Genomic DNA, 24,076 nt, shown 5'->3' on the forward strand with positions numbered 1-24,076 from the left:
AGTTGGTTTATTTGTTTACACATCATTTTATTCACTAAAGCATAAATGGACTAACTATCCAAATTGTAAAGATCACAGGATTATAGAACTCATACTGAAACATTTATTACCACTGAACTTCCAGTGGTTAGAAGGTACAAAGAAGACATTTATCATCTTTACATTTTTCACCTAATGTAATTTAGCTTCCCAAAAAAAGGGGTAGGGAAAGAAATAAATGAGATCTGGCTTTCCCTTCAAATCTTAGTATCATATAATTAAAATGCAAGCCATCTTGCCCTTCATCTTGATATATATTATTTGCACTGTTTAGGGCAGGAAGCTGATGGGGGAAATATCACAGGCAAGCAAATAAATATAAAATATTAGTTTGATATATACTGAGCTTAAAACTGCATGAAAAATGGCCATTCTGGCTATCCTAAACTTAACAATTACAAATTATTTTTATATAATTTTGTTAACCCCAAATTAAGTTCTATGTTATCAGTACCTTAATTGTGTTGTATTACTCTGTGAAAGACTGTAGATCTCCTAAACAAGAGCTTTTACTTTGTTTCAAGCTGTGTCTCTGATTAATTCATCAAATGTATTCTTCATGGTTATGCCAGAAATTTTGGTTACACTGAAGTTCTGTGATGTGAAAATGTAATTAAGTTTCTATCTTCCAAATTTGATTTTGGTCTTTAGAAGCAAGTTTTTAATCTATGAACCATTAGCTTTTGGGAAAGAGGGAATATTTCATAATATCTGTTTAAATCATTCTGTGGCAGATGATGCTGTATTGACCTAGTCATTTCATTTTCCTCTGGGGATTGAAAAAAATTACAAATCCTGCCTGTTTAGGTGGGGTTGTGTAACTAGCTCAGGCCAATGGAATGTAGCAATCCTCCTCTCTCGCCACCTTCCAAGGTGACCTTGGCTGTTGGTTGAGGTAATAGATGGAGGGAACCACACAGGAGAACCCATCTATTAGATCAAAAAAGAAAAAAACTTTAGACTTTGCATGAGTGACAAGTTCTTTCGTTGTTGTGAGTTGTTGTTATCACATCTAGCAATATACACCCCAAATAAAATACTTTTTAACTCAACTTACTGGGAGTATAAAGTGTCTAACCTGAGAAATCCTTACCCTCTCTTCTGCCACCCAATTCCCAGGATGAGGGGACTGTTTTAAGTGATAGTACTTTAGAAGAGCCTTAGTAGTTACACCAGTTTTTAAGTAGAACTACTTTATCAAATCACAACCTAGTGTTACACATTAAACACACACACATACACACACACACACACACACACACACAGAGTATTTCTGGGAGAGGTGGACAGGCTGAAGACCCTGTTTCATCTGGTCTACTCAGAAAAGAAAGCCAGGAGAGTTAATGGAAGAGGAAAAAGAGTGAATAAAAGACCAGCATGAACCAGAACAAAGGACAAGTTCCTCTTAAAGTAGTAAGAGCCTTCCCAGGGAGTTCCAATACCCATTATCCAAGGATGTGGCAAAATTGGGAACTAAAGAGGTAATACAGTCAGGTGTTTGGCTCGGGAGTTGTATCAAAGAATGACTTTGGTTAATTGGACTGTGGGGCAAGTTTTGCCTGGGGATGCCTTACAGGTGCTCCTCACCCTGATCAGGAGAGTCTCCCACACTGAAAGTTCACTCAGGAACAAGGGAACTAATGTTATGACACACCTCTGTGCCAGGTGCATTGGGTATCTTGTTACCTTTACACCTCATGGTAAGTATTGTTAGCTACATTTTTTAAATGAGGACATTGAGACTCAGAAGTTTATTTAATTCACCTCAGAGTTCTGTGCTAATAGCAAATCAATTTGAGTCTAGACTTTTCAGATTTGAAACTTTTTTTTCCTACTATATTTCCCACACACTCAGCCACAAATCTAGGAGTTAATACGCCCTTTGAATGTCCAATAAAAACTCTCTTTTTCTCAAACATTTCCTGCTTGTTGCAGCCTAGATCTCTTCAGGATCTCTTCAATTAAACTATAATGTATCTAACAATAACTTGTTTTTCCAGTTTACCCACTTTCCCCCCTCCCTCATAAAAGAAGAAATAAGGGTATGAACCCTATAGAGTTTTGCCTGATTTTTCTGTTAACTTGTCAAAATCTAACCATAGTTCTACTCTAACGTAAACACAATTTACCTCTCCTGATAGTAAAAGTTAATCTCACGTTTTTATTGAATTTTTCTCATTGATTGATATGCATAATACATTCAGCTAATTTCTCTGAGCCCACTTGAGGCCTCTTTATCACTGACATCATGCGATCTTTCTATGTCTGCCTCACGCCTATTGGCCTCTGGCTCATGCCGGGCTTACACTGTAACCTAAGGGGATGGTATCCCGTCTATGTCTTTTCTTCTGCCTCCCTTCCCCAGTGAAGTACCAGACTTGAGCTGTGTAATTTCTCTTCTCCTTCACTTTTCACCCTCAGAGACCTATGCTTTTCCATTTTCCTAAACCAATTGTATCCCTTCTCCTCAACTGTGTCTGACATTGATAAGTCTCTCATTAATCAAGTCTTTCTCTGTCTCCTTAGGCTAACCCTTAGTCCCTAATGTCCTTGTGACCATGGTCACGGGCTGCCTCTGAGCCCCACTGGAACTGAAAGGGATGACCTGTGATCTGCAACCACCAGTAAGAACAAACTACAGAGTACAGTTGTGCGCTAACTTCAACAGCATGTCTGTTTTGCTGCAGCACATGGACATTTATGAGAAGTTAAGTCCAGAGTTGATTTGCAAAGTCCCATTTTGATAGTAAGTTTATTATCAGTTTATTTCTGATTTTTCTCCTAAGCCGCAGATTATCTTTCCCTTATTTATTAGTCTCATTAATTACCCCTTTTCTTTTTAACCAATTCCTTAGAAATATCTTTGGAATACTGCATCTCCTATAATCGTATGTTTTTCTTGGCTTATTTTAAGAAATACACTAAGATTCAAAATGTATGCTAGCTAAAACTGATAGGTTTTCACAATACAATGTTTAAAAGTAATAAATCTGCCCTCCACAAGACAAAATAATTAATAAATGACACAATTACTATCCAGTTTTCAACTTAACTTATTCAACAATTACTCTCATTTATCCATATCATGTATTCCTTTAAAGCACATGAGAGTTTTGAGTTGCTAGAAAGCTAGTAAGCAGATGCTTTTGTATTTGGTGCTAAAAATGTGAAAGTAAAGTAAAATATCAAAGGTTTTCTCACTGTTCTTTTCCTTCATTCCTATTTTTTGGCCAAATTATTTTCTCTGAAAGATGGCAGTCTATCTGAGATAAAAAGCGCATTCCTCGTGTTCATTGTCCCACTTTGTCTAGTATAGTTTTTTAGAAGATTATTAGAATATGAAAGAGATTCTGATAGTTTATAATGCAATGAAGCAAAAGTGAGCTTTTAATCACACACATTGATGAAGGAGCAGAAAAGGCTTGCAGAGATTCTGCTTTGGCTTCCTTTTCTAACTAAAATATAAAGCTAATGGAAATGACACATTTTGTAAGTGTGATAAAATACGTACCTGATCACTTGCCCTAATAAAAAAGAAAATGGATTTGAAAAATCTAAAATGGTGAATAATCTAAAACGTGTCAAACTATAAAGTAAAGCCATTCAAATTTGAGCATGTTTAATACTGGATATCCACCGGTATTACTGAGTACACTATTTTAGAGAAATCATAGTGATGCCATAACAGAAACTTAATTTTACATTTTAGCTCTCTATTTTACAGTAACTTCAAGTACTATTTCTTACCTATGCTTCATAAAAATCATGCAAAGCATCACAGAGCTGGTTCAGCCTGACTCATGAGCTAGGGGCCAATTGTTAAAATTCGTGGAATTTTACTCGCCAGTTTTTAGGTACAATCATTACTAAAAATTAAAGTATATGAACTTACAATTAAATAAATTATATGTAAAATGAAGGCCCTAAATACTCAAAACAATCTTTGCTTCCCAACTATTTTACTACTTTTTACCACTACCTGTGTTTTCGAGGTCATTTATGTTTATTGCGTGGGGAAAAAAAACTATAGAATAGTGGGCTACTTCACATCTCTTCCTAACTCTTTGTTCGTGATGTCCTGGTGATAGCTGGAGACCAGCTGTGGAGGGAGTGTTTACACCAAGGAAATTGGTAAATACTACAAAATCAAGATGTGAGTTACTGTTTTGCTGATTTTCTAGAGTTAAGGAAGGGATCAAGAACATGTTGATAATGCATATTAAACTTGAAAGGTGTCATGACCAACTGTTACATTGTAAATAACACACAAAAAAATTTGAGGAACTATTCTAGTATTCAAACACTACTATCCATTTCAGGAAGGAAGTTGCTCACACTGTTGACAAATGAATGAACTTCTGACATCTTACTTGTTAAAGAAAAATAAAATATCAACCAGTGTTTGTTCACACTTGTTTGTCAGTTGCAATCACAGTTGAGCTAGAATACAAGAATTCAGCAAAAATCGACAAAATCATTAGAAGAGAGTTAATTGCCTATATGCAAATAATAAACAATATTGAACGTTGTATCTTTTTCTATATTCTTTTTTTTAACGTTGATTTATTTTTTTTTCAACGTTTATTTATTTTTGGGACAGAGAGAGACAGAGCATGAACGGGGGAGGGGCAGAGAGAGAGGGAGACACAGAACCGGAAACAGGCTCCAGGCTCCGAGCCATCAGCCCAGAGCCCGACGCGGGGCTCGAACTCACGGACCGTGAGATCGTGACCTGGCTGAAGTCGGACGCTTAACCGACTGCGCCACCCAGGCGCCCCAACGTTGATTTATTTTTGAGAGAAGGAGAGAAACAGAGCGTGAGTGGGGGAGGGACAGAGAGAGAGGGAGACACACAATCCTAAGCAGGCTCCAGGCTCTAAGCTGTCACCACAGAGTCCAATGCAGGGCTTGAACTCATGGACCACGAGATCATGACCTGACCCAAAGTCGGATGCTTAGCCAACTGAGCCACCCAGGTGTCCCCTGAACATTGTATCATTTTAAATAAATCGTGTGCCACTCATTTTCTGGTATTGGTAAAATCCGTGATAAATCTATATATACCTATAAATATATGTGTACCATTTTTTCCCTCTGAAGAGCCACTTAACCAGCTTACCACTGTTGAGCACTGACACTCTGACCCCCTTCACACAGTCTCAGTTCAGCCATTGGTTGCCAGCTTATTCTTCCTCTCCTCCAACCTCACATTTGATTGGTTATGACTTGTAATAGTTCTCAAAGGTTGAGAAAGGTAATTCCTTGTTCAGCATCTCTATTATTTCAGATTCTTGATGTGGAGACCCAACAATGTGAGTTATAGTGTTTAAGGTGACCCATCCTCTTTCTTTTGCTTACAGACTCTGCCTCCCTTGCCACAGAAGTGGCCGTGGAACTTGCACCTGATTAATTTGAGCAACAGTGATTAGTGAATTGACAAGTGATATAAGCAGAGATGGAATCCCTTTCTGGCTTTGATACTATGTATGTTCAGGATACTATATATTTGGGGTTGCTAAGTAGAATCTGCTGGCAAGTATGTTCTGTGCCACATAAAGGAGGCATATCTGCAGAGCAGGAGAAAGTGATATTAATATGTCAAGAGAAGTAGAGACAAGCAGAAATGAGCAGCAGAAAGAGTATGTTCTGGGAATGTTGAGTTCCCAGATCCAATTCTTTCTATAGGCATTACTTTCTGTAGCCATTTCTTCATTTCTATGAGTTATTTCAGTATCTTCCTAGAAACATGGACCACTACATTTACCTTTGCCTTAAAATAACATGAACTGATTTCCTCTTTGCTTGTAATATTAGAGTTCCGACTAATACAAATCCCTATGCAGTTAATGGGTGGGCTTCGGCAAGTCTGCAAACTGCATGAAAGTGTATGCAAGATTTTGTGTTCGATTCTAAGTGCACTTTGCACCCCCGCCTCCCGGGAATAGTTTTGTAGTTTGCCTCAGATTCAAAAAAGACCTATAAGCCCACAAAAGCTGACTTAAGTTAGTATGAATAAAAATAAACTAAACAAATAGCTTTCTGTGTCAGAATTTACTCAGAATATACCATACCAAGGTGGTTACATTCACCTGAGTATGGATTGGAGTCTGTCTTTGCCTGATGTTTTTAAACTAGATTCTAAGGCTTCCTAAGAGCTTTAAATACCAAAGACACTTATTTTTCATTTAATTCCTTCCTTGTTACTTTCTTCACATACTAGCCTATTTGTATATGTGTGATATTGTTAGCATATTTCTCAAGAGAGTAAAATGAGAGGCACTCTCTATTCACTTGTCAAACATCAAAGAAGATGAACATCTAATAAGAAGCCGCTATCTATATTCTAAAAAACCTTTAGACTTGACTTTTATCTACCTTTGGAAATAACCTTCAGGAAAATAATAGGGAAATAATATTATGCATTAAATTTAAATTTGATAAATACAACTCAGACGTTTTAAGATTACTTTCAAAAAGACTTCTGGGTTAAGAAGCCAGTGAAATTAAGTTATAGGGCAGAAAGAATCTTTATTGAGGAAAATTAAAACTGGACACAATATAGATGAGAAAACAGTAAAATATAAGAAATCCATCTTGTTCTCTTGTGTGTTAGCTATCAAGTGGAAAATAATTGTATGTGATAAAAAGCAAAATAAAGTGTTCCCAATACTATGTATTCAATACCTTTACTTCAGAAAAAGCTAAAGCAATTTCATAAGATGATTTTTGTCTAAGAAAGTAATTTATTGCTTGGATAAGCATGACACAGAAGGCTGTGCAGGCCCCACTTACCTCACTGAAGCAATATTTTGTTAGCCTTTGTAACAGTTCTGGTTGATTGTACCTATTGCACCAGAAGAAATTATTTAAATCTCATTTAAAATATAACGGCCACAATAAAGTAATGTAGTCAAGGTTTCTTTGAAAATATATTTGGTTTGAAAATTAAAATGTGGTACACTGAAGTTTCTAAGAACTAAAAATACTTTGTCATCATAGCCAATAGACAACATTATAAATATCCTGTCAAGGCTGAAGTGAATAATGTTTAAGGCTTATACTGAATACAACTAGACTAAGATATCAGGTTAACTGGTAAATCTAATAATGAAAGTTTAGGAGCTAAAGCTATCAAATCAACTGGACCATTTTAACAAAAATTTTACCACATTCCAACTTTACTTTGAGATGAAATTTAGTGTTGCTTCTCTAATCATGTTAATCATTAAGTTCCCAGGTGAGAATGATTCATAGATGCACAGAAAGAAATTCTATCTTTAAGGCTACAGTAGGTTGTATCTATTTAATGGGTAGTCAAGCTAGTCTGACCTTTGAGGCTAGCTCACATTCTTGGAGTCTACAATTGTCTTTACAAATATTTCTTATACTATTGGCTATATTATTAATCCAAACGTGTACAAATAGATCAATAGATAAGCATGAAATAGAAAGTTATGAAGGCCCCGATGACCAAACAGACAATGTTTTGCCATCCTTTAATTTATAGCTAAAAGAAAGGTTTGGGTACAACAAGGCTAAGAGATTTGCCCCTGGATGTTCCTGTCCCCGGAATCCAGATTTTCTTTTTTTTTTTTTTTCAGCGTTTATTTATTTTTGGGACAGAGACAGAGCATGAACGGGGGAGGGGCAGAGAGAGAGGGAGACACAGAATCGGAAACAGGCTCCAGGCTCCGAGCCGTCAGCACAGAGCCTGACGTGGGGCTCGAACTCACGGACCGCGAGATCGTGACCTGGCTGAAGTCGGACGCTTAACCAACTGCGCCACCCAGGCGCCCCTAGATTTTCATCACAGTTCATTATAGGAGAAGTGCAAATGAACATGGCTGTAGGTGTTCAGCTCCAAGAATAAAAAGTTAGACATTAAAATTCTGTTTGGGAACAAGAAATATGTGACTCATTATTCTTTATCATATACTTATTTATATATTCATTTCTTCCATAAGATGCCCTACCGTGACATTAAAAGTAGTAATTTATCCCAAAGCACCTGGGTTAGGCACCAACTCTTGAGTTTGGCTCAGGTCATGATTTCCCAGTTCCTGAGTTCAAGACCCTAGTTGGGCTCCACACTGACAGTCTGCTTGGGATTCACTCTCTTTCCCTCTCTCTCTGCCCCTCCCTCTACAAAATAAATAAACTTTAAAAAAAGTAGTAACTTATCCCAAATTAAACAATAATCATGAGTAACTCCCAAATAGACAGTCCTTCCGACCAAGGAGACTGACAGAGAGACAGCAAGTGGGAGAAAGCCATCCAAATGTTGCACCAGTTCAAGCTGAAGGACACAGGAGGACAAAGATTTAACCCATTATGTCTAATTTGTAAAATTCCACATTCCATTTCAGGTTTAAAACTCTATCTCTTCTTTTTCCAAAAGTTCTACTTCTACCCTCCACCCCAAGCATTAAGACCATCTTTTATACCCCCCTCCAAATTTGAAAGTAGCTGAGAACTTAAAAAGAATAAACCCAATAGGCACAGAGGGAAAATATGGCTCTCAGAGTTGGTTTGGGATAGGTAAAGAATATTTAAAATATTTGTGTAAACTGCTTAACAAAAGTAGAGAATTCCTTTCTTCTTAAAACAATGTAGCACATAATTTTGTCTAACAGACAACCAATTGTTCTCTGATGGTAAAATAATTATGAAAATACCAGGAATTGACAAATGAGTTAGATTGCTTGCTATAATCAATATAGCTACAGTTTGAAAATGAGATGTGGGGTGAGGGGGAAGCAGGGCAGGAAATTTAGAATTTTTGTAGGACATCATGGTTTTTTCAGTCAGTGACTCTTGATAAAGGCCAATTTTGAATTAGTTTAAAAATCAGAGATCAATAGATAGCATTATAGGATGCAATCTTGGAAAACTTCACAGTAAATATTTTATTAACTCTCTAGATAAAGACAACTTTCAGGAAGGATACTAGTGATGGAACACTTTCTATCGAGTAATAGTTATACTGTACACAACCATGGGTTTATGTCTTTCTTGTCTACTAAATTGAGCTCCTTGAAGGAAAAAATGCTGTCTTCATATCCACCACTCCTATACAAAATGTGACTCAAATATTCATGTAATTGTTTAATTTACTTACTTTTATCTTGTATGATTATGGAGCATACACTCAAATGAGAGTTTATATTAGAATCACTTTTGAAGCTTTTCATAAAACAGATGCTCAGGAACCATACACAGGCCTACATATGTTGAAAAAGCTCATCAAGTTGGTACACTATTCCATAATATGATGAGTATATAGAGAACCACCAAAGTCAGGAACAAGGCAAAGATGCCCGTTAGCTCCACTACTGTTAATTCATCTTGGAGCAGAGGTATTAGTGAATTCAATCGTATAAGAGAGAATAAGCAGAAGTATAAGAATCAAAAAAGAAGGAGTAAAACTATAGTCAATGACATATGATATATCCATATACCTAAAACACAGAAGAGAATCAATTCTAATACCAATAAGAAAAAACACTTAATAAGGGAGGAGATATTAAACTATAAAAATCAATAACTTTCACAGACAAATAATCACTTAAAATCTATAATTGAAGTAAAAATATAGTAACAATGAAAAGAGAAATGCTTAAGAATAATCTTAACAAAAAAGGTGACAAACCTATATAAGAAAAAATTTAACTACTCTTGAACCCAGAAAGTAGACCTAAAGAAATGGAAAGGCATCCCTTGTTTTGAGATAAAACAACTCAACATTATAAAAATGTAAATTCTCTCCAAGTTAATATATAAATTTATTGTGATCCTGATTGATATTAATAAAAATACCTTGAAGTTGTTTGTTTTTGTTTTTGTTTTGATTAATATAGGTTGATTTTAAAGTTCATATGGTAAGATAAACATGCAAGGGTAGCTAGAGAAACTCTAAAGAAAATCTAATGAGCGAGGACTAGCCCTATGTGATACAAAACACACTATAAAGTCTCTATAATTTAAAAAATAGGGAGTGGATACATGAATACAGAGACACATGTAACAATATAAGCCCAGAAAGAGATCCAACTACCTGTGGAACTTAGTAAATGATATACAGGTGCCTGTTTAAATGACCGGGGGAATGATGGATTTAAAAAATTATTTTAGAATATTAAACATAATTTTGGAAGAAGACAAAATTTGACGCGTATCTCACCCATACCAAAGAGAAAACTCTGACTGCATCAGATATCTAATGTAAAAAATATCATATAAGCACAAAACATAGGTGGATTCATTTAAAACATGGGTGGATGGAAAGGCTTTTTAATTTTAACTCAAAATCTGGAAGCATTAATAAGAAATCTTTTACTTCCCATCCTTTATTCCTGAAGGAATCTTTATTCAATAGGAAGCTGAGCAGAGAAAATCAACTTGAGGGGTCTGGGATGAATCTTGCAGCTACAGGGATCAGTCCTAGGGTGTCTATGCACACTGAGCAGATGTGTGCCAATCAAGGGCAACATGACTCTCGCTCTCACAGCATGCTCACTTCATACAATTGGGATTCTGCCTTGGATTCCCTACCTGGTACTAGACTGAAACTGGAGGCTCTAGCCTGCTTCTCTACTACCCGGCAACCCTGCATAAAATTTACTGCCATCTTCCCATCAGAAGGCCACATCCTATCCCTCAAATCCCCATACCGTTCATCATTGATTAAGGACCCATTGTGAAATAATAACCCAAAAGTAGCATCAAATTGACTTCTTCCGGTGTTTACGCTTTCCTGCATATACTGTTTATACTGTGATGTCACGTGGGCTCCTTGTATTGCCTGTCATCTTTATTTGTACTGCACAATCGACCCTCCTCAAGTAACGACTTCTGCCAGAACCAAGCCCAGGGCTTCTTTCAACTTTGTATTTTGGGCCACTGGCCTGACTTCCCCAGCTTCTCACCCAGCAAAGTAGTCGTTCTTCTCAGGGAACCTTTTTCTGTCTTCCCTCTTCTTGATGTCTAGTCCTTGTTTGGTAGTTAGATAGCTAAACCCATGTCTTTTAGCCTTTAACCACTAAATTGATTTTCATTGTGCTGTGGTAGAAATAATAGGGCTTTCCTATATCGGTTCTTCTCTTTCAGGAAAAGACATGCGTAATACTTTTTTTTTTTAATGTTTATTTATTTTTGAGACAGAGAGAGAGAGAGACAGAACATGAGCAGTGGAGGGGCAGAGAGAGAGAGGGAGACAAAGAATCTGAAGCAGACTCCAGGCTCAGCTGTCAGCCCAGAGCCTGATGCAGGGCTTAACCTCATAGACCACGAGATCATGACCTGAGCCGAAGTCTGATGCTTAACCAACTAAGCCATCTAGGTGCCCCTTTGCCCATCTTTTAGTTAGGTGTCAGTATTGTAGGTCAAGCTTCTTGGATGCAGTTTCTAAGACAAAAATGTGTATGCAAGTGTTGTATTAAGAAAATATTCACAAGGGAGAATAGTAAAGAAATGAAGCAAAACAAGGAATTAAATAAAGCCAAGTAAATGTTCAGACAAAAGTCCCACACAGGATAGGTTTTAGCATGATCCCACAGGAGAATTCTGGAGGATAAGTGACATCTCTGAATTGTCCTAAGCTGAGAAAAGGAAACTGAGCTTATATTCTTGCACAGAATAGTCATTAAACAACACCCACATCAGGGTTCATCCATGTGAATGCCAAGCACTTCTAAATCTGTACAAAGAAGTTTCAAAGAGAGTACCTGCTCAAAGGCAGGTGGTTGAAAAGGAGCCACAGGTGCTAGCCATTGAATTCATGTAGGCTGGAGACAGAAGGAGATAAGCCAGGGATATGCATTGTCTACCTTACATGTTGAGTAGTTCTGGCCAACAATTTTTGGAAGGAAATTACTATCACAGGTAAATTTCATTTCCTGTGCCATCCACCAGCATTTTCTTCTCCCATCTTGGCAACCCAGAACCTGCTTGGAAACCGTGGCAAACTTCTTCAGACAAGCCAGTAACCACAAGATGGTAGAGCCTTGTCAACCTGTATTCTTGAATTATTGGGAAAGAACCTCCTTCTGATCTTTTGGACACTTATATTAAAATTAGAAATAGGGGCGCCTGGGTGGCGCAGTCGGTTAAGCGTCCGACTTCGGCCAGGTCACGATCTCGCGGTCCGGGAGTTCGAGCCCCGCGTCAGGCTCTGGGCTGATGGCTCGGAGCCTGGAGCCTGTTTCCGATTCTGTGTCTCCCTCTCTCTCTGCCCCTCCCCCATTCATGCTCTGTCTCTCTCTGTCCCAAAAATAAATAAACTTTGAAAAAAAAAATAAATAAATAAATAAATAAAATTAGAAATAAACGTAGGCTGCGTTTGTTATCATGGTACATCCTCTCGTGTCCTAATACACATATCATTTAGGCATTCTTTCTTCAAAATTTTTTGTTGAGCATATGCCATGTGCTAGGCATGTGCTAGAGAATATAAAAACAAATAAGAATTTTTTTTCCAGACAGCCTATTGTTCCAATAGAGTATAGTTTTTGCTGTAATACACTATGGATCTGTGGGATCCAGAGTGTTATATTAACAATAAATAGGAGACTGCAAATCGGGGAAGGCTTCTTACAGGAAGTTGCATATAAGTTACAACAGTGAGTAGAAAATAGAATACAAAGGGGCTAGGGAAGAAAGGCCATTTCATGCAGGTAGAACATGAGATGCAAAGTTCAGATTCATGAGGAACAGGTTACCGTGATGACTCAGTAAATATAACAAAATACAAATAAGTACTTTGATATTGTTTGTTGTAGCTTGGCCTATTAGATTGAAGCACAGACTAGTTAACTGAAAGGAAGACATTTCAAATGATGAGCTAGTTCATGACCTAAGGCAAATTATTATTTTAACTCACCGTGTCCTGTTTATCTATGATGAAAGATGAAGTTACTGATTTACTTCATGGGGATGTTTAATATTTGAAGCTGCTTTGAAAATATCAAGCTCTGGGACACCTGGGTGGCTCAGTCAGTTGGGCATCCGACTTTGGCTCAGGTCATGATCTTGCATCTGTGGTTTCGAGCCCCACAATGGGCTCTGTGCTGATGGCTCAGAGCCTGGAGCCTGCCTTGATGTCTATGTCTCCCTCACTCTCTACCCCTCCCCTGCTAGTGCTCTGTCTCTCTCTATCTCTCAAAAAAAATAAAATAAAACATTAAAATTTTTTTTAAAAAGAAAGAAAATATCAAGCCGTTCTCAAACTTGAAGAACTAGTACAACTTCCTTGGGATCTGTGCTGATGAAAGGCAACATGATTTTTAAATCTTCAGACTAGAATAAATGTAAAGAAGAAAATAATTGTTGGTTCTCTTTCACTATTAATAAAGGACGTTCTGCTGCTATATCTTTAATGATATGAGGCTAAAGAAAATGGTAGAAGTATGATCAATTCACAAGGCTGAAACAATTCCTAGCAGATGGGAAATTTTTCAAAGTGATTATCACTGGAAGGAGTTTCCAGGGAATAAGTACTCCGATGGCCCATTTTTAAATTTAAATGCAGATGGTGATGGTGATGATGATGATGATGATGATGGTGAGGACTAACATCTAACAAGCAGATACTATGATCTGAAGCTGTTTGAAGTGCTTTTCCGCTTACTATCTTTTTAAATTCTCTAGACAATCCTATCCCATAGCTTTATTACTACCCTGTCTTACAAATAAGAAGATGCAGGCAGAGTTTACTAATGCGTCCAGGGCAACTCAATAACCTTGGTGGCTCATGGGTCTAGCAATATTCTTGAGTACTCATCTGTCCCTGAACTCTGTCTCTGTATATCTTCTTAGGACACCCACAATTTCCCTGTGAAATGAGACCTAGAGGTCTCATGGGCAGAACAATGCCTTTAAGTAAAGTTATCATCATACTTGGGTCAATACTTTTGTATGTATGACTAGATTAATAAAAAATCATTTTAGTAAGCAAACTGTATGGAAGAATTAATCTGAATTCTTCTTTTTCCTGACCCCTTTTGTTGATAGTATCTAGTTACCCATCTATTTTCCATTTTATTTATTTTTTTTTTCAACGTTTTCTTATTTACTTTTGGGACAGAGAGAGACAGAGCATGAACGGGGGAGGGGCAGAGAGAGAGGCAGACACAGAATCGGAAACAGGCTCCAGGCTCTGAGCCATCAGCCCAGAGCCTGACGCGGGGCTCGAACTCACGGACCGCGAGATCGTGACCTGGCTGAAGTCGGACGCTTAACCGACTGCGCCACCCAGGCACCCCTATTTTCCATTTTAGATTCTATCAGTTTCCTAGGGGATTTCTGATTTTTTCTCAGGAACAGCTGCACGTATGCATTTTTGTGGTGAACAACTGCTCCTGAAACTTCTGCCTATATTTGATGCCACTTTCCAGAATTAGCCCATTTTATTAACCAGAGCAGGTTTCCTTTTGCCCATGCTGGAATATGACATGAAGCAATAATACACACAAAAATAACCCCCTAGAAAAATATGGTTTGTTTTCTAAACACCTAAAACATTCACATTCCTGTAGCATATTTTCAGTGTTTTCAACATATTGGTGAAGAGAAATGATCTGATCTACACATTGATTAAGCAATGTTGATATTGCTTAAAGTTTCCCCTTATATATTTTTTAAAAGTCTTTATTTATTTATTTTGAGAGAGAGAGAGAGAGAGAGGAAGAGACAAAGAGAGTGAGCAGGAGAGGGCAGAGACAAAGAGAGAGAGAGAGAGAGAGAGAGAGAGAGAGAATCCCAAGCAGGCCTGGCACTGTCAGTGCAGAGCCCAAAATGGGGCTCGATCTCACAAACCACGAGATGATATCCTGAGCCAAAATCAAGAGTCTGATGCTTAACCAACTGAGCCACCCAGGTGCCCTCCCACTTATATTCTAAGAGCACCATTCAGACTACAACATTAAATTTTAAAAGCTAATATGGATCTAAATTCAAGTACATTAAAATCGGTGGTATGTGAGTAGTGTAATCTATTTGATCAAACTGAAGAGATAAAAATATGAAAGCAGTTGTGTGTTCACTTCTGAAGTGGGCATGTCCTGTTATTTTTATTTGCAAAGAATACTAGTCAGGCTTTTAATAATCAAGTGATAGACTCACTTACAGGACTGTAATGAAAACAATAGTTAATATTTATTGAGTACTTACTACACGCCTAGCTCTATGCTAATCGTTTGACTTGCATTATCTCATCTAATATTCCCTCACAAATCTGCAACCCATATATATGTATACTAATTCATACAGTCACTTATAGATGGTAGAACATATATGTATATTTTCCTAACTCTCCACGAATACTATGAAGATTCTTCGAGTCACCTTGCATTGACAAGCAGTTTTCCCATTTCCCATTTCCCACTTCCTATGGAAAATACCCTTTGTTTTCTAGGCATTTACTTACTACTTCTGGTGAGTTCTATAGAAAATAATTTTCGCCTTCCATTTAGCAGATGCTGACAAGAATCAAACATTACAAGAATGGACAATGAAGAGAGTATAGAGGGGGAAGGATAGGGTCCAGGGCTCCAGATCTCTATCAGCTCAGGTATCAGTCATCTTTCTTAGCTGAGAACAACCACCAGAAGACAGTATTAAATTAGCGGAGACAAGGGGCGCCTGGGTGGCTCAGTCGGTTCAGCATCTGACTCAGGTCATGATCTCACGGCTCATGAATTCAAGCCCTGCATCGGACTCTGTTCTGACAGCTCAGAGCCTAGGGCTTGCTTCAAATTCTGTGTTTCCCTCTATCTCTGCCCCTCCCCTGCTCATGCTCTGTCTTTCTATCTCTCTCAAAAATAAATAAACATTGAAAATAATTAAAACAATAAATTAGAGGAGACATGACTAGAAGTAGTAAGAGGGAAAATGGAAAGAGACTTAATTTTGGTTTAGAATACTAACATGAACTAAAGATAGACACCTATCTCCGTGTCACACAAGAAGAACTTGAAAGGCCAAATAACCACACAACGTCTACCATATACGGGATGGAGCCTGAATCAAATCCGAGTCTGTCTAATTCCAAATCCTTTCTACCATTTTGCTATTTACAGCAGAGCTGCCTGGATCCACAGTGCTTTGCTATTGCAGTGGCCTGAGGTGAGAAGACTTTCATAGCCCCTTCTCAAAGAAACCTGAATCTAGGTTTTCTGATAATTTTTGAGAGTCATAGTATGCACTGGAAGTAAAAGGAAGGGTTAAGAGAAGTGCTAAGACATGGAGGCAGTAGAGCCTAGTGACTTTGTCTATGGATTCTGGAGCTTAACCTTTTGGGATTCAAATTCCTGGTTTACTAATTACTGCCTGTGTTCCCTTGGTCAAGTTACTTAGGTTTTTGTGTGCATAGGTTTCCTCATCTGCCAAATAGGGGCAATAATAATACCTACTTCTTGAAGTTGTTGGGTTTTTTTTTTTTTTGTTTTGTTTAACATGAAGTAATAACTACTGCAAAGCACATAGAATAATGCCTTTCACACAGCGGGTATTCAATTCATGTTGTAAGACATTTTGATATAAATGGGAAGACACTAATATTATAGTTAAACATAGGGTAGAAACCAAGAGGGCAATGAAGATCAAAAATGTCTAAAGTAGACAAAAATGGCTTAGTGAAGGGGGGGAGAAGAAAGAGAAGAGAAGATGCATAGGGACTTGTAGGCAAGTTGGACAGAAGGAATAAAGTGCAAATGTCAAATAATGACAAGTCAAAGAATACAGTTTAACAATACAGACATTGCCAGGGAGTGAGAAGGAAACCTATCTTGCTTCCTTTCTGGCTGATTGTAGAAGCAGGAAAGCAAGAGCTTCCTATGGGGAGCTGTAAGGGAGGCAAGGACTCTTAGGGAGAGCCTAGAAGAGCCAAGGGAAGTTACGACAAATCAACAGGATTAAACACACATTTGTCCTCAGGGGACTGGGCCATAGAGGTCACACAGAGGATGATGGAAATGAGGGGAAAAGGATTATTGAAAAAGAATTTTGTGGGACAAAATGAGGACAATAAATGTGTGCTGTGAAAGTGGGTGGGGAGAACAAGAATGAGGAAGTCCTGGAGTAGGAGAAAGAAGTAGGACATTCCGTGAGGTGGAAAAGAGTCAACAACTTATTCTCCACGCACTAAGAGACTGAAAGATAAACCAGGTATGTGGCCAAGGTTGAAGAATGAGTGTAGTCAGGTGAAAAACGTACAATCATAGAATTGTGCAGATGAAGAGTTAGAGATAGCTTACCCTAAACTCTTTTTTTTTAAGTTTATTTAGTTTGAGAGAGAGAGAGAGACAGAGAGACAGAGAGAGGGAGAGAGAGATCAAGGGAGAAGCAGAGAGAGGGAGAGAGAGAGTCCCAAGCAGGCTCCACACTGCCAGCACAGAGCCTGATATGAGGCTGTGCAGAGCCTGATGTAGGGCTGGAACTCATGAACCATGAGATCACAACATGAGCTGAAGTAAGACGCTTAACCAACTGAGCCACCCAGGTACCCCTTACCCTAAACTCTTACCTCATAGACGATCTCCAGCTCTGTTTGACTCAGAAAATCCATACAGAGCATGTATGTCTCCATCCATGCAGTCATGGCTCCATCCATGCTGCACATGGAGTGGTTAGGACATAGAAATCCTTTTCACACTTTTGGGTAGATGCAAATTCAGGGTGAGAATGGGCTATTCGCAATTTATTAAGCCGGCTGGGTTTTCTAATGGCTAATCTATTAATTTCAGGGTTTCTGCCAAGGGTATGATTTTAGACCAACCTTGTTTAAGGAAGTGAAAACATTAGCTTTCCAGACCTTTGAACAATTAACAGTCATATTTAAATTTGAATAAGTGACCCAGATTTTTCTTTAAAGTATTATTTATTTAAGTAGTCTCTACACCTGGGGTGCCAGGGTGGCTCAGTTGGTTAAGCGTCCAACTCTAGATTTCAGCTCAGGTCATGATCTCAGAGTTGGTGAGTTTGAGCCCAAGTCGGGCTCTGTTCTCTCTCTCCTCTCTCTTTGCCCCTCCATAACCGCCTGCCTCTGCCAAATAAATAAGTAAATAGATAGATAGGTAGATAAATAAATAAATAATAGTTTAAGTAATCTTTACACCCAACCTGGGGTTTGAACTCACAGCCCTGACATCAAAAGTCGCATGCTCTTCCAACAAGCCAGCCAGGTGCCCCAGTTGACCCAGATTTTGACACTGATCCTGATATACATACAGTAGAAGCCTTTGGCCCTCAGTATGGCTATAAGTGAAGCAGGAAATCAAATAGGTTATTAATAGAAGAGTTGGGCTAAATAGACTGTTGTTCCAGAAAGTTATAAGACTTTTTTTTAAGTAATCTCCATGCCCACTATGGGGCTTGAACTCATGACTCTGAGATCAAGAGTTGCATGCTTTACCAACTGAGCCAGCCAGGTGCCCTAACATAAGACATTCCAAATCATTTTGGGAGTACTTAGATATGTTCACATATTAAATATATTTTCCCAAAGACTCATTAAAAAAAAATATATATATAGCTAATGCATATCAACATATTTAACTTCTAGGACTCTTGTAGCTTACTTAAGAAATATTACCCTTTTCTTCTTTGGCAAAATTTCCAAATCTATACAGACATTAACTTTCAGAAGTAAAGGACTTCTGTGTACATCCAAATATTGAGACATTAAAAAAAATCTCAGACTGATAGAATCAATTTCATATTATATTTTGAACTGAATTGAAATCTCAACTCTAGGTGGCAGCTTACTCCATCACTTACTTAACGTTCATTTAACAAGCAGTAGATTCATTCACAGTTTTTCCATGAATGTATAATTTTGTGTAAAAATTAGTCCCTGGCTCACAGTAGCTGTTAAAAATAGATTTGATTTTAGGAAGAAAATCATGGCTTGAGATGCAGGTTTTCCTTATAGCTTGTCATTCGTGGTTTCATTAAGTTGATGGGATGAAGCAAAAAAGAATAAAGATGAATGTTTTAACCAATTTTTTCTTTGAGGAATATAATCCTCTCCTGGCAACAGTTTCATGTCAAGGCTGTATTTTTATCATGCAGAATAGAATTCTGTATTAATAATTTTTTCCTGAACACACTAATTTTCAAAAATATGAAGGATGTCCAAAACTCCAGGTTCTCTGAGATTGTTTAATGATATTGATTTAACTGAAGAAAAAATATCCAAAAAAGAAAAAAGCAAAATGACTCATATCTTTGTTTCTTTGCATCTCATTGACAGAAAATAGCCAAAGCTAGAGTTTAATTAGGTTGTCAAGGACCAAAATACTCAGGCTGACTGATTAAAAACAATGCCCTCCTCCAACCCACTTACTCACAAAACACATCTGTATGAGGTGTTTTGTGCTTTTTTTATATTTGTAAGGGCCCCAGCAATGGGTTGTGCAGAATAACTCCAGGCACTTACCACCCAAATAACTTGCTACACTTCACAGTTGTTTCATTTTTAGTCCCAGCAAGAGAAAAATGAGTAAGGAATTAAACTTTATCCTAAAATTAGGTTTTCTTTAAAATGGGGATAATAGCAATACCTACTTCTCTATGGTGTAGTAAGCATGAAATAAGATCATGTTTATACACAGTGACTGGCACTTGACATTCTGAATGTATATATTGGTTATTCTTGTTCTTACTATTCTCATTTTTGTGAGTTTATTAATTAATTTATTTTTAGTAAATGCTACACCCACATGGGGCTCAAACTCACCACCCTAAGATAAAAAATCATATGCTCTTCTGACTGATAAATGTTATCAGCTAGAATCTCAAAGAGACTGGTCAATGTGACAAACTCATAAAGAGATTTTATTTAGGCTCTCCTGGGCCTAGCCCTGTCTCCATACTCTTTTATGTGTAAAAGGAACATTAAAAAAAGCCATATGGCATGGGCGTAGGGGGTGAGGATATTAGTCACTGAAGTGAGAAAATGAACAATTTCCAAAATGTGTCTAATTGTTTATAAAAATGAATATAAAATTATATCTGGCAAAACTTGGAATGGTTTCTGCATTTCTTCTGATATATATATATATATATATATATATGTGTGTGTGTGTGTATATATGTGTGTATATATATATCTGCACATATATATATATCTACACATATATATGTATATATGTATGTGTATATATACATATACATGTGTAGATATATATGTGTAGATATATATATATATTGCATATATATTTATAATATGTGTGGATGGAGAAAGAGGTATGCATTGTAATGTCATCACCATCTGCACTCCCATTTTATTGAATGATATTCTTCCTAAAACTTGTGCTCATCACTTCATTTTTTCTCGTTGAATAGAACTTATTAGTATCCATAATGAGCTACCTGGATAGCTGAGAAATGTAGTCTTTATTCTGAGTGATTATGTACTCAGTTAAAAAACCAGTGTGCTATTAAAAACCACAAGTAAAAGTGACACTATTTTATTTAAAAATTAGGAAGAGGGGTGCCTGAGTGGCTCCGTCAGTTGAGTGTCTGACTTCAGCTCAGGTCATGATCTCACAGTTGATGGGTTTGAGCCCCGCATTGGGCTCTGTGCAGATAGCTCAGAGCCTGGAGACTGCTTTAGATTCTGTCTCCCTCTTTCTCTGCCCCTCCCCCACTCACACTCTGTCTCTCAAAAATGAATTAATGTTATCAAAAAATTTTTAAAAAATTTTAAAAAACTAGGAAGAAATGTCATGGATTATTATACCCTATTTACCCAATTTGGGCCAATGTGATTCTGCTAAGTTAGATTTGAATGCATACTAAAAATAAAAAAGTCAGAAACCTCCAAGTAGGAGGTATAAAAGCTCTGCTAGGAATTTGATACACAACAAATTTCATTACTGCCACATTTTCCTGAGGTGTTTGTGAAGTTTTCTGAAGCTAGTTTATAAGAGCCTCTTGGACTCCTTAAGTTGTTCTCTATGCCTCACTTTTACTTCCTAAGAAACTCTGAGAATCACAGACTTGTTTTTCAATCAAGAAAAAAATCAGTTTACATGTGAGAAGAAAAAATTTGTTAAGCACAGACTCATTTGGAAGCAAGAAAGTGTTTCTTTTTGAAAAAAAGGCAATTGACTGTATACTCAGTTGACTCAGATGGGTCCATTGCTGCAGAGTGGAGAAAAAGGAGATAAATAAGGACATGGGATTTTAAAAAGAACTGCACTACATGTAGAGACATTTCTGGAACTCAGTCAGACGGCAGCCTGGTACTCAAAGTTCTGGGAGGTGAATCTTGGTTTACAAAGCTGGGAAGAATAAAGCCCACAAGATATAAGTGAGTATCTAAGCACCCACAAACCTGTTGACTAAACACATTTCTCTTGTAATCTTCGAATTTCCTCTTATCATTAAAATTTTTAGTCAATTTTTCTTTCACAAAGATTACATAGGAGTTTTATTTTGTTTTGTTTTGTTTGTGTGAGTGAGCCAATAATACATTTAGAGCAGAATATCAATTCAAAATTTTTTGGCTGACCTAAATTTTTTATTCACATGGCCCCCTTCGCTTGGCCAGAATTTCTTTTTACCACCCTACCGAGGTTCTATTTTTGTACCCAAAAGCAGAATGCCTCACCTTAAAGAAGAATCTTGCATTTGCTACAAGTTGCACAGATAGAACTGGATTTAAATGATCATCATCTCATATGAGGAAGTGATAGGAGAAACAGAGACCTCTTTCTCAAAGCACAGGAAACAGAATTTACTTTTTAAAAAAATTCATTGTCAAAAAGTTACCAAATCAAGTTTGGACTCCTAGGCCCATTTTAATGTTCCTGATTCTCTAAACTGCATCATGGCCAACTCTCATATACGAAGAGGAAATGAACACTTTCCTTCTTGTCCAAAGTATCTAACTCAAGGATATTAGCCTTCAAAGAGACACAAACTCTGAGCTATAAAGCAACCCCTCCAAAGTGTAGTTCTGTCCAGATTTATGCCATGTGCTACCATTTAGAAAATCCAGGTGCTGTATGTAGCTAAGTTTTATGAGGAATTTTCCACTTAACAGTCAGTGTTCTACATGGGCAACTTTTAATTTTTAAAAGCCTATTTAACTTTCAGTGTCACTAAACTTTAATACTGTAGTATTAGTCAGACTTACGGGAATTGCAAAAATGGAGATCTAGTTTTCTTTCTCCTGTTTCCTTGGAAACAGGCAAAATTTTGAAATAAAAAGCTTCCCAATTCCTTTTAGTATCTTTTTTTTTCCCACTATCTCCTCCTGGTCCATTCAGATTCATGGTGTCTTCTTCCTGTACTAAGTGCCCCTTGTAGGATTCCTCTGAGACCTATTTTATTCTCCAGAGTACTCACTGTTCCCATTTACCTTGCTCCCCTCCCCAAGTCCAAACTCAAATTTCTTCCCCCACAGCTTTCCTTTAGGGATTATGAGAAAAGCAATCTGTTTGTCTCCCCACAGCCTTCCCTTAGGTACTACAAGGAAAGAATTTGTTTGAATCTTGTGTCAGTGATTAAGTTTCTTTAGTCTGAGGTTATTTACATTATTCAAGGAAAATGTTTGTTACCTAATCATAATAACTAATTGGAAATATTTCATTTAGGACAACAAAGTGAAATGAAATATACAGTTCTTAGTATAAAATGGAGTTAAACTGAGTGACTTTTAATATTCCCTTTAACCCTGACATACTTTAATTTTATGAGTAAATAAGGGTTGTATAAAGAAAAGATCTTTTTGGCCACAGGCCTTTTTCCTCCCACAGCCAGTCTATCCTAGGCTTAGTTCAATTGCATTCCTTAGAACCAATTTGGACTTCAGGCTGGAAACATGTAAGAAGCGCTAGACTGTCGTTTGTCCAATGGAAATATAACATGAGTCACATAAGTAATTTTGAATGTTCTAGTAGCTAATTTTAAAAAGTAAAACAAAATGCAAAATTAAGTTTATTAATATATTACTTAACCTAACATAGCCAAAATATTAGCATTCTGACATGTAATCAACATAAAAATTATTGATGAATATTTTACATAATTATTTTCATAGTCTTTGAAATCCAGTGTGTATTTTATTCTCATAGAACATCTTGACTCAGAATAGTGACATTTCATGTGCTTTATGGTCACATGTAGCTAGTGGCTACCATATTGGAGAGTATAGTTTTAGACCACAAATCTCTACATATTATAATTGTCTAGGGACCTTTTTAAAAGCCCTGATGTCCAAGCCAAACCCCAGACTTGTTAAAGTAGAATCTATTGGGATGGAACCTGGCCTTAGGATTGTTTTAAGCTACCCAGGTGATTACAATGGGCAGTTAAGGTTAAGAATACTTTAGTGTTTCTCAACTTTGACTTAGGACACTTGCATGGTTTTTGTGTTAAATATCAATGCCCAGTCTTCACCCTCAGAGATTCTGATTTTAATTGGTTTAGATTGGGTACTAGGCGAAGATATTTGTTTCGATTACCCCCAAATGATTATAATGTGCTAGCCATGTAGAGAAGTACTAACATTCTGCAGTTCAGTTCCCTATCAGCTCTCTTCTCCATGTTCTGCCTGGTCAGCTAGCAATAGGCTTATATCTTATTGCCAAGACCCACTTCCCAAACTGTACCCAGAGCCTTATACTTGGATCCCTGTTTTTGTTTTCTTATCTAGGTCCCTAGTGGGGATGCCAGTGGAGTATTAACCCACAGAGTATTCCATTTTTCAAAGGTCTGTAGTTACTTGCCTTATCAGTTTTTCTCTTAGGCACTAGAATTCTCCCATAAGACCCACCAGTGAATGTGTTACCTACTGACAGATTTCCCCCGCACTAGCACTAGTTGTCTGCCCACTGGGAGTCCCAGATATTATCTTTCCCTGAATTATATATCATTATGCTTGGTTGCCCATCGGACAAACAAGTCAAAATAGATTTTTCCTTTACAGAGGTTTGACTCTACTACCACCTACTGCCTATCTCTAGTCACTCTAGGTGACACAGACATTTTTAGCCTTCAACTGGATTTGTCGCCTCAGCATATGCCCCACTGC

Source organism: Lynx canadensis, chromosome A2, assembly GCF_007474595.2.
Source record: "Lynx canadensis isolate LIC74 chromosome A2, mLynCan4.pri.v2, whole genome shotgun sequence".
NCBI classification, from domain to species: domain Eukaryota; kingdom Metazoa; phylum Chordata; class Mammalia; order Carnivora; family Felidae; genus Lynx; species Lynx canadensis.